Source organism: Neofelis nebulosa, chromosome 6 (assembly GCF_028018385.1).
Source record: "Neofelis nebulosa isolate mNeoNeb1 chromosome 6, mNeoNeb1.pri, whole genome shotgun sequence".
Taxonomy (NCBI): domain Eukaryota; kingdom Metazoa; phylum Chordata; class Mammalia; order Carnivora; family Felidae; genus Neofelis; species Neofelis nebulosa.
Window position 1 is genome coordinate 91619744 of NC_080787.1, and position 12667 is coordinate 91632410.

A 12667-nucleotide genomic window follows, 5' to 3' on the forward strand; every position below is an offset into this window, starting at 1 on the left:
GCTCTTTGAGGCAGAACTGCCACACGTGCTCTAAAGAAGGCAACTTACAGGGGCGCCTGGTGGCTCAGTTGGTTGAGCATCCAGGTCTTGATTTGGCTCAGGTCATGATCTCAAGGTTGGTGGGTTTGAGCCCACATCAGGTTCTGCACTGACAGAGTGGATGGAGTCTGCTTGAGATCCTGTCTCCTTTTCTCTCTGCCCCTCCCCCACTTGCTCTCTGTATCTTTCTCAGAATAAATAAAAATGAGCTTTTAAAAAAAGAAGGCAACTTACATCTCTCTCTGTTTTATAAGGTATGTTAACCATTTTCACGTTCTTTTCATATAAGTTTACCCCATCTTTCCTACATATTTTAATATGTAAAATCCTTGAAGTTGGGCCACTGCTTCTTTCCTCCATTCATAGAATTTATTCACCCAGATTAGAGAAGTAGGAACTACCAGATGTCAGACTGGCACATGTTTTCCCCATTTGGTCCCCCATTCTGGAAAGAGGTAGTAAAATACCTCTAACCTTACTGCAGTGAGGCATTTACTATTCAGACCCCACCCTTATCCAGAATTTCACTAGTATTTTTCAGGGTTTTTTTTTTTTTCCTTATCCATATGTCCTCTCTCCTGCTTTCCCTCATAGCTACATTCCATTCCTCTGAGATAATTACCCCCTTGACCTTCCGGTTACTGACAAAATTACTTCTCAAGGGTCTTTAAGTGATACAAACTATCAAGTACATGTAGCTTGCTCCCAAAGCTTATCTCCATCCCTGACCTACTCACATCTTCCCAGATGCACTGAGATCACCTGTCTTTAGAAATCAGCCAGATGTGTTATGTCACATATGTGTCTTCCACCCCAAAACAATCATCTGTTCACCATTCCACCATGCTCATTAACCTTATCCTACTTTCCCAACTGGCCAACCTGTGCAACATGACTGGACACCTGAAGGTTGGAGAAGGGAATGTATGCTTGTGGGATGATGTTCAGTATTTATTTGATCTGTTCAGTTAACATGATCCCTCACAGCCAGTCTGTAAATAACATTTAGCAATTTTCCTTATAATTTTTCTATGTTTCCCTCCCCATTTTTTGTCTCACACCCACCCTGAACCCAGATGCAGACCCATTACTACATATGTGGTTTCTTCCCTCATCATTCTCATGCTGCAATCTCTTTGAGGTGCAAAGGCTAGAATAATCTCTCACACATCTGTAATGTTTCCTTTCTTCTTACTGCATAAGAGTGACACTCTTCCATCCTCTTCCTGTCCCTTTCATCCCAATCAACTATATTTTTTTTCTTAGTCCACTTCATGAATGATTCATTCAAGTCTATGTAATCTGTTGTTTGCAGAGAAATTGGAGTTTGGAAAGGAGAGAATTGGAAAGGAGAAATTCTCAGTTTCTTTGCATTTTTCCCTTCCCTTCTCTTTCCTTCCTTTTGTAAATGTATCCATTTATAGCCTCCTCCCCTCCCCTCCCTTCCCCTCCTCTTTCCTCCCCTCTCCTCTCCTTTCCTTTCATCTATCTCCTCTTTCTGTCCTTTACTTTCATTCATTAGATACTTATTGAACACCTGATATGTTTAAGTACCTTGGGAGCTAGAAACTAAACCAACATAATCCTACTTCAACTCAGGGAAGTAAGTAGCATGACATTAATCCTCGCAGCACATTTGTTAGGAAGTATTATTATCTATATTTCATAGAAGAGGAAACTAAAGTTGAGAAACCTTTCATAATAAGTGGAGGTCACAATGCTAGTAACAAATAATCTGAGATTCAAATCTAGGCATTCCCAATTCCAGAAATCATATTTTCCCCCCACAAAACTACTTGATTGAAATCTTTATCCACGAAATGTAAGGTACTAGTGAAGATATGGACTTCAGAAGATATGGATAAATGAATCTGAGGTCATAAAACAAAGCCAGTATGCATAGAGGTAAAGAGGGGACAGTGGGATTTTGTGAAATAAACTGGAGGAATTAGAGAGGAATTTGTGCACCACTTGGTGAGGAGGTCTTGTCTACATTCACGACCATGCCATCTAAGGGTCCTCTGCAGTCCAGTGCAGGTCCTCAGATGCAAGAAGAAGGTCATAGCCGTGGAGCACTGCAAATGGGGCAACAGCGTCATCAGGGTGAATGGGCAGGCCCTGGAAGATTGAGCTGCTCATGCAGCAATACAAACTACTGCACCTGTTTTGTTTCTGGGCAAGGAGTTGTTTGCCAGGGTGGACATCTGAGACTGAGTAAAGGGTGGTGGTCATGTGGCCCAGATTTACAATCTTCCAGTCCACCTCCAAAGCTCTGGTGGCCTATTATCAGAAATACGTGGATGAGGCTTCCAAGAAAGAGATCAAAGACATCCTCATCCAGTACGACCAGATTCTGCTGGTTGCTGATCCCTGGTGCTGCGAATCCAAAAAGTTGGGCAGTCCTGGTGCTGTGCTCCCTATCAGAAATCCTACGGATAGGCCTATTGTGAGGATCAGGGTTCACCTTTATAATAAGTAACTGGTGGGAATCAGGGTTCACCTTAATAATAAACTATTGTCACAGGGAAAATAAGGAATATTTAGGACATAAAATGGTAGAATTTTATGATGAATTTGGTATATGGATTCATCATATACCAAGAAGGTTCCTATAATGACTCAGAGGCTTCTGCCTTACATAACGGAATGTTTGATCTAGAATGGGATAAGGAGGTAAAATATTAATTGACTGCATGTGCACGTGTGAGGCAGAAGAAAATATAGAATAATGAAAAAGAAGTATAGGACCAAGTTGTGAAGAGCTGCAACATTGACAGAGGGGCGATCTTAGTCAAGGGCCAATGAAGAGGAAATCTGCTAGAAAATACGTGCAGGAAAACAACAAGGGGAGCAGAAGAAAGATTTTAAAAGAAGGAATGTAAATAGCATCAAATGCTATTAAAATTAACACTGAAATTTTTCATCAGATTTGGTGACTAAAGATCATGGCTAACCTTAGCAAGAGCTGTTTGAAGGGAAGTTTCCAGAGGTCAGAATGGGAATGGGTAAAGTTAGAAAATGGAGTCTGAAAGAGCAAGGGATCCTGCTATGGAGAAGTAGTGGTGTTGATCAAGAAAAGTTTTTAGAAGAAGTCATATTTTTTCCCCGTTTATCTTAACAACTTTTTGAAAAAAGATTCCAAATAATTAAAATAATTTGAGAATGTAGACTTGTTGTATAATTTGCATATGCATATTTAACTAGTCTCATATTTTTCACTAGTTTAATTCTATCTTTATTACTCTATTTTAAGATCCTTAAAAGGACAGATTCATAAATCTAATTATTTTATATCCAATTATAATCTTATTTTAATGTAGTACACATATCAATATTGATCAATTAGTCATCAACTATTTATTGCAGATATACTATACATGAAATAGTTTTCTACTACAGACGGAAGTTCCTATTAGAACTTCACTTAATATTGTGTTTTCATTCAAATGATAACCTTAAAGTAGTAATTAATCATATTTTAGATTATGCCGTGAAATTTGAGTACCCAGATTTGCATTTGTAGTTTGCACTTTTTTTTAAATTCCCATATAAAGTCATGATTTGCTCTATGAAAAACTGTGTATTGATTCAAATGAAGGAATGTTGGGGGAAATTACATCCACATATGTATGTAAACCTCCAGATCCGAGAAGGCTATTCTGTGTTAACAGAATCACATTTGGTTAAATAACACATAACAATAAATAGATCCATCTGTATAGGTACCAAGTTTTTAAAACAGCAAATAATGAATATACAATGAAATTTTATTTCTTTTTTTAAATGTTTATTTATTATTTTTGAGAGAGAGACAGAGTAAGCAGGGAAGGGGCAGAGAAAGAGGGAGACACAGAATCCAAAGTAGGCTCCAAGCTCTGAGCTGTCAGCGCAGAGCCCAATGTGGGGCTCAAACTCACGAGCCGTGATGTCATGACCTGAGCTGAAGTCAGACACTTAACCGACTGAGCCACTCCGGTGCCCCCATGATGTTTTATTTCTCATTCTAATGTCTAGCAATAACAGATTGAATATCTATTTGAAATAGAGTTTAATAGCAATAATATAAACATCTTATTCAAGGAAAAATGCAACTTTAAATAATCAAATAATACCTTATTAAATTAGGCAGACTCATGGTTAAATATGAGATCTGTTTTTCTTGAGCCAGCAAAATATTGAAGTCATTAATAATTCTCACTTTGTACAACATCTTGGTGAATAGGGATTCTCCACTTTAAAATATTAAACTCAAAAATGCAAAGTCATATCTTATATAGAACTGGGCTTGTGCCTATCTCTTCCTACAAGTTATTCAACAATGGACCTTGACCCAGGGATATACAAGAACATACACAGTTGCAGTTCCACGAACCCAGAGGTCCAATGGGCTCTGATGCCAGTGACGGCTCCAAGGAAGAAGCAAAACATGGCTTGATCCTTGCTATAGATTGAATGTTTGTGTCCCCCTAAAGCTCATATATTGAAACCTAATGCCCAGTGTAATAGTATTTGGAAGTAGGGCCTTTGGGAGGAGCTTAGGTCTTGAGAGTAGAGCCCTCGTGAATGGGACTCATGCCCTTATAAGAGAGATCCCAAAGAGCTAGTTGTTTGTTTGTTTGTTTTCCTTTCCAAGTGAAGACACAGAGAAAAGACCGTTTATGAACCAAGAAGTGGGTTCTTATTTCCCAGTCTGCCAGCACCTTGATCTTAAACTTCCCAGCCTCCAGAACTATAAGTTATAAAGTTCTGTTCTATATAATCCACTCAGTTTCTGGTATTTGGCTATAGCAGCCTGAATGGACTAAGATAATCCTTAAAATTAGTATAGGCATTGACTCGATATTCTAGGAGAGGGAGACAAAATGAGCAAAAGTATATGGAGGTGTGCTCAGGAAAATGAGGGCTGCAGTTTAGCTGAAGACTGTGTAAAGTGATCAGAGGACATACAATTACAAAGTAGTCTGGGGCCAAGCTCTAGATTAAATGCTTTTACTGCTAGGCCAAGCCATTGAATCATATCAAGTTTCACTCCAGATTTATTGTAATTTCACACTGTTTTTACATAATTACATATCTCTTCCTGAGATTTTCAAGTTGCATAAAAAATATTTGCAAACTAGATTATTTCTTCATATAAAACACATAAATCAGAAAAATAAAGAAAAAATTAAATAAAACTTTACTGAAACAACCATTGTGTTTCAGTTTTCTGTTTTTAGTGAAATTAGATTCATTATTAAGTTCATTATTCTTTTCCCCCACTATTTTGTGGCCCTTTCCTCATTGTGCTTCACATCATACCGGGAGGAAAGTGAGATAATATTCGTGTAATTACCTAACTTATTTCTTCACCACCCCATTTCTTTCTTTCATTTCATTTTTTTGTCTCTATGAAAAACATTAAAATATTTATAATTACAACCCTTTATTCCTTTCATTTTCTTTCATTTTGTTCATGTGAATTCTCCAATTGAGGAATCTGTGTTATCTTCAGAAATGTTTTGTGTCTTAAAAATGGAATAAAAAGGACAACTGATAAAGATATTGCTTTTTCCTTCATTAGTAGACCTCAGACTTAATATTTATCATTGTTTTTGTGGATGTCTTTTATATATTTAAACTGCCAACATATAAGAGATGACCAATAAAAGCATACACATACTTTTAAGTTAAACAAATTTCATTTAACATTTTAAATTAATGTACTAAATGAGAACATTGATTTGCACACTTCATGACATACTAGTTCTATTCTGATTTTCATAGAATTCTATAAGGAAATGTCAACAGAAGAAATTACCTCTTATTTTAATATTCTCCCAGAGAAGTCATCTTACACTACAGAACACTCTTGAAAACAACAACTTGCTAAAATTTTAAAGATAGCCTCCTTCCAGCAATCAGAATTTCTTCAGAAGTAGAACCTTTTCCAAACATATTAATATTTTCAAAAAGATGATAACCCTGTCAGGGATTAGACTGTCTCCAGGGTTAAAACCATAATCTGGTAAATAATTTCAACAGAGGACTTTCTTTCTCCCTGAATAGAAAACTTCCTCACCAGGGAATCCCACAGATACTCATTTCTTCAAAGACAGGACCATTTAAACATGTCAGAATCTTCAAAGTGGAAAACATGCCACCCCTTAGCAAAATGAAGTCTTTTAAAGTAGAAGCCCAACAGCATTATGAAGGCTCTGAAAGAAAATTCCCACAGCTCTACAAAATACTGCTTTCAGTACCCAAGTCTCAGATTATAATTTAAAAATGTTATGCAGATCATACGCAATCTACTTTTTAAAAAAAAATAGACTTCAGTTTTTAGAGTAGTTTCAGGTTCACAGCAAAATTGAGCACAAAGAAAAGAGAGATTACATATACTCTCTGCCCCCTCACGTGTACAGTTTCCCCAACTATTACTATCCCCCACCAGCGTGGTACTTTTGTTGCAATTGAGGAACCTACAATGACACATCATTATCACTCAAAGTCCATAGTTTACATGAGGGTTCATTCCTGGTGTTGTGCATTCTATGGGTTTGGACAGGTATGAATGTTATGTATCATACCAAGTAGTTTCACCCCCTAAAACTCCTCTGTGCTCTGCCTAGTCATCTCTCCTCCCCTTTAACCCCTACTAACCACTGATGTTTTTACTGTCTCCATAGTGTTGCATTTTCCAGAATATCATATAGTTAGAATCGTGTAATACATATCCTTTTCAAATTGGCTTCTTTCTATTTTTTAGAATAATAAATGTTTATGAAGCTGACCCATATTCAATGTTTATGAAATCAAAATAATATGGATAAGAAGAGACTTCAAGTCAACTCATTAAATAATAGGACTAGCATGTACTTCTTAAGGTCTTTTTTAAAATTTTAATTCCATATAGTTAACATGCAGTGTTATATTAGTTTCAAGTGTACAATCAAACTGGCTTTCAATTAGTGATATGCACATAAGTTTCCTCCATGTCTTTTCATGGCTTTATAGCTCATTTCTTTTTGGCACCAAATAATATTTCATTATCTGAATTACCACAGTTTTTCCACTCTTCTACTGAAGGGCAACTTAATTGCTTACAAGTTTTGGCACTTATGAATAATGCTACTATAATTATGTAGGTAGGACATAAGTTTTCAATTTCTTTGGGTAAATATCAAACACTGCTGTGGCTGGATAGTATGGTGAGAGTACATTTAGTTTTGTGAGAAACTGCCAAACTAACTTGCACGGTGGCTCTATCATTTTGTACATCTACCAGTGATAAATGAGAGTTCCTGTTGCTCCACATCCTTGCCAGCATTTGGTGTTGTCAGTGTTCTGACATTTGACCATTCTAATAGGTAGCTAATAGTATCTTGTTTTAATTTGCATTTCCATGAAGACATATGATGTGGAGCATATTTTAATATGATTATTTGCATCCATATAATATTTGTGTGGTGTCTATCCAGAACTTTGGCCCATGTTTATTTAATTGGGTTATTTGTTGTCTTATTGTTGAGTTTGAATGTTCTTTGTGTGAATATATATATATATATATATATATATATATGAAATTATATTGTAGTTTGTTTCTTTTTTTTGTTATTGTTTTGACATTCTTCTGTAGAGCAGAAATTTTTAATTTTAATAAACTCCAGTTTATCAATTCTTCAATGGATTTTGCCATTGGTGTTGTATGTAAAAAGTCATTGCTGTAACCAAGGTCATCTAGAGTTTCTGTGTTGTTTTCTAGAAATTTTATAGTTTCACATTTTACACTTAGGTCCATGATCCATTTTGAGTTAATTTTTTTAAAGAGTATAAGGTCTGTGTCTAGATTCCTTTTTTTTTTTTTTTTGCATCTGAATATCCAGTTATTCCAGCACCATTTATTGAAAAAAATTATCTTTGCTGCATCAATTACCTTTGTTTCTTTGTCAAAGCTTCGTTGACTATATTTATGCAGATCTATTTTTGGGCTTTCTATTCTGTTCCATTGATCTATTTGTCTATTATTTTGCCAGTACCAAATTGTCTTGATTACTGTAGCTTAATTGTAAATCTTGAAGTCGGGTATTGTCATCCTCCAACTTTGTTCTTCTCCTTCAATACTATGTAGGATATTCTCAGTCTTTTGCCTTTCCATATAAAATTTAGGATCAGTTAGCTGATATCCACAAAATAACTTGCTGAGATTTTGATTGAGGCTGTACTGAACCTGCAGATCAAGTTGTGAAGAACTGATATGTTTATATACAATCTACTTTTGAAATGTTCCCATTTGATTTGAACCATTTTAACTGTTAAGTAAAATATGATAAGATCTCCTTATCAAGAAAATAAGATTAGTGTCAAAAGCTATATTTCTATATTCCTTTAACTCTCATATAAGAATCCAAGGGAAAATAGTATATAAATGATGAACAAAACCCTATGGTTTTGAATCATGTAACACAGTTTTACCTTACTTCATGTTATGTGTGATCTCGAGGAGGAGCCTACAAGTCAGGAGAACAAGTTCTGTGATGACAAGTAAGTCATCTGGACTGCTGTACTTTTCTCTTTAGGTAAAAAAGTTTATCTGCTTCATCCACTTGACCGAAACATTGTGAGGTTGAGTTAATCTTAGGGAAAACTGTGAAAAGTGATGAGTGCTAAGCCATCATCACCATGGTCATCATTGTCAACTACACAATTGCCACAATTTTCCATCCCAGAAATCTGCATGTAGCCAAATAATCCTTTTTTTTTTTTTTTTGTCTAAATTTCAAATTTGTTTGGGTTGTGAGAGTTTTGGACATAAAATGGTATCATAATTACAAGTAAATTGAATGTCTAAGAAAAGTTACTGAAATGCATAGATGTTAGAGGAAAGAACAGAAAACTTTTGCAGTAATTTTTACTTTTTACCATTTATTGCATTGTTACTTATTATTTCTATATTTACATTTTATTATTATCAGTGTAGTCTAAGTATTGTTTGTAATAGAAAATATAATTTTATTCCTATTTATAATATTCTATTTCTAAAAACATATGGAAAGCTGATTCAGAATATATTAAATTTAAGATTATGGGGATCAGGAGCAGGTCATGGGTTAGGTTAATCCTCTTTTCTCTCCTTCAATTTTTTTTTTCCCAAGGTGGTTATTTCATTCTACAATTGAAAGAGAACTAAAACATGGAGCGTGTGTGGATGTGTCTGTGTGTGTCTGTGTCTCTGTGTCTGTCTGTATGACTCGAATATATGATAGAATAGAACTCAGTATAATAAATGATACAGTTTTATAGACCATTTAAAATGTACACATGGCCAGAACTCACTGTGAGCAAAATTAAATGAATTTGAATTTCTGAGTTGAAATTTGTGGTTAAAAGGTTTGGGGTTAATTGATATTACATTTTTCTGCCTATTAGTCTCTGTGTCTTATTCATAGCCAACTGAAGCCACCTCACAAATCTTTGTAGTTCCATATCCCAGGACAGCTTTCCACCTAGTAACAGATTCACTTAATACATTCTCAGCTCTTTAGTTCTTTGGGCAAACTGATTTTCTGGACTCCCAATGCTTTTCTGACCAGAATTTTGAGAATTTTCTGACTGCTTTCCTAGGAGCAGGGCTGCCTTAGCATCCTTGCCATGTCAGTCCTTGAACAGGAGCAGCCTGTGGGAAGCGCAGCTTTGGTGCAAACTCTGGGTCTGAGAGGAATGAGCTAAGGCCCAAGGTCAATTATCCTTTGTTGCAGTTGGGAAAGATCTGAGAGGCTTATTTTCATGGCCACCATAGTGGATGAGAGCTAGTTTATTATCAAAGGATCTCCTGGGGCCAAGAAAATGAAAATATCAAAAGAAAATCAAAATGTTTAAGTAACTGTAATTTTCCAGGTGTTTTCAGTGTCTTAACACTTGTTAAATCTTTTACTTTTTATTATTTTTAAACGTTTTATTATTTATTTGTGAGAGAGAGAGAGCGTGAGCAGGGGAAGTGCAGAGAGAGAGAGGCAGGTGGGGGGAGGTGGGGCACAGAAGATCTGAAACAGAGGATCTGACAGCACAAAGCCCCACAGGGGCCTGAACCCATAAAAGGTGAGATCATGACGTGAACCAAAGTCAGACGCTCAAGCTCAACCGACTGAGCCATCCAGGCACCCCACACTTGTTATCTCTTTTAAATTTTACAAAACCCCAAAGAGTAAATCTTACTATCCTGATATCAAATATATAAATCTGAACATATAAAACTGACATCATCTTAATTTTAAGGAGATACTTGAATAGTAACCGACACTATGTTAAAACTCAGTTGCTAAATGGATGCCTCTGATGGGTTATAGAAAATATGTTATCAGTATCATCACCAATTTCATCAGAAAAATCTTAAGTAATGTGAAGCTCAAAGTTTATCACTGGCAGAAAACACCATTGGTTTCTTCCTCTGACAAGTTTATTTTAATCATTTTCAATAAAGTACCTCCCAAATACCCATGCCTGAATAACAAGTTTGTCATTAATTCTTTCAAGTAAAATGATATTCCATGAAAGACTAGCTAGTTCAGCTTGTGATTCATTTTTGCAAGTGCTTCTCCTCCAGATAACCATCGTACTGCAGCATATAGCAAAAGTGCATTTTGTATACTTCCCACCTCATCACACGGTTATTAAAATGAGGTGTACTCAAGTGTCAAGATTTAATAAAATCATAAATTCCTATTGCTTTACTGAGATATTCTTAAGGGAAGCTCTTCATTTAATTAATTAGTTGAACTATTTATTTATTAAATGTGGATCTGTGGTGGTGAGAAATAACCATGGCTTCTAGTGGTGTGGTGCAAACTGCCAGCAGCTGTATCCACCTCTACTTTTTGTACCATTGGTGCAATTATGAACACAGTGAAAGAAATAAACAAATGACAAAGTTTGATCGTGTGTATCCACTAAAAGTATCTTGGGTGGCCGAGGGGTCCAGACCACATTGTAAAATATTGTTCACGGTTGTAGTTAAGAACTCTTGAGACTATCCTAGAATATTTGTTCCATGAGGGCAGGGATCTTTATTTTGTTCATTTATGTGTTCCAAGCACTCAGAATGATCAGTAGCACATGAGGTAAATATAAAAGTAAAACCTGTTGCATTAAAGAAAGAAACATTGAAATCCTGAATTTTGATCCCTCTCCTCTCCCAGATACCCTCGCCACCGAACAGAGTATGTGCTGAATGGTTTTGTGATTTCCTTCTCTAATTTTTAAAAGAGATAATATAAGTACCTAGCTTACAGGTTTGTTTTAAAGATGAAATGTGAAAATGCATTAGAATGCTTCATAAAATGACCAATACAAGGTAGTGATATTCCATTATTTAAAAATATGTTGAAAAAAATACATATATTAAGGTTCAATAATTGTCTCAGTTATAGTCACAGCTGGTTCTTTTGCCTACAATAGTGTTGCAATCAGAAGAGTGAAGTATCATATATAAATGAAAACTTGGGATAGCAGGTCAAGGCTTAGATGGTAGCTCCACAATGACTTCAGGCACTCAAGCTTCTATTTTTTCTGCACTAATATCCTACCACAGGCCATGTCTTGATCTAGTGTAGCTGCTGAAGCTTCAGTTTTTGCTTCTGCAGTGCAAGCCAGAAGATGGAAGAAAGATAGAAAGGGTTTTTAAGAAGTCTGACCTCAGCTGAATCAGCTCCCTTTAAAAAGGTTTCTCAGAAGTCTCATACCTCATATTTACATTTCTTTTGGCCATAGCACCGTAACATACAGAGGAAGCAGAGAAGTTAGTCTTTTATTCTATGTGTCAATACGCCTACCTAAAAACTGGTGTTCCTGTACTAAGGAGAAAGAAGAAAACTGATGGTGTCCACCTATCGCTGGAACAATGTAATAGTTGCTATGTAACCTATAACGTGGGTATATTCTATCGTCTGATTGATGCAGATGCTTTTTGCTCCTCTGTGGACATAACAACTCTTTGACATAACACTGAACTCAGCACCTTACCATAGGCCTTTATCCTTACTAAAGGACAGAGATTGTGCATCAGACTATATCTACTGCCTGTATGCTCTCCCCAGGATCAAGCGATGGGAATCTCTATGGACAGTGCATCGAATGTGATTCAGCTACACCGATGACTAACCATTTTAGGCTGAACTGAGGAGCACCACAGCTATCCACGTTTCCTGAATCTTATCCCAATTATATTTCATTTAATAACGCTCAGTGAAATATCTGGTGGCAGGGGAAATGAAACTACATGCTTTTATGGGATCATTCATCAAGAACTAATTGAAGCGTTCATACAGTTTAGCGCTGATAAAACAGCGTCACGATAAACAATAACAAAATTCACCAGAGAAGGATTTGTTTTGCCGTGAGGAAAATGGTTCCGTTTCATCCTGGGATGCCTGGTTAAAAGAGTCTCCAATGTACAAAGGGATAAACGCAGACCCCCCTGCATGATGATGGGGTGGAAGCTGTGTCAAATGTATTAGTGTTGCTCCACTGCAGCCATTCTCCTCCTAAGTATTTGCTATTGTGTGGGACTCTGGCAAGAGGCTGCAGGACCAATGGGATTTTTAAAAGTTTCTTTTTGCTATTGATTGTTACTATGCTTGAAGCAACTCCTTCA

General features: G+C 36.3%; 1 pseudogene; it reads left to right on the top strand.

Moving 5' to 3' along the window:
* The first annotated feature begins 2042 nt into the window (after positions 1–2042).
* On the top strand, positions 2043–2478 carry LOC131515450 (small ribosomal subunit protein uS9-like; annotated as a pseudogene).
* Positions 2479–12667: the final 10189 nt, after the last annotated feature.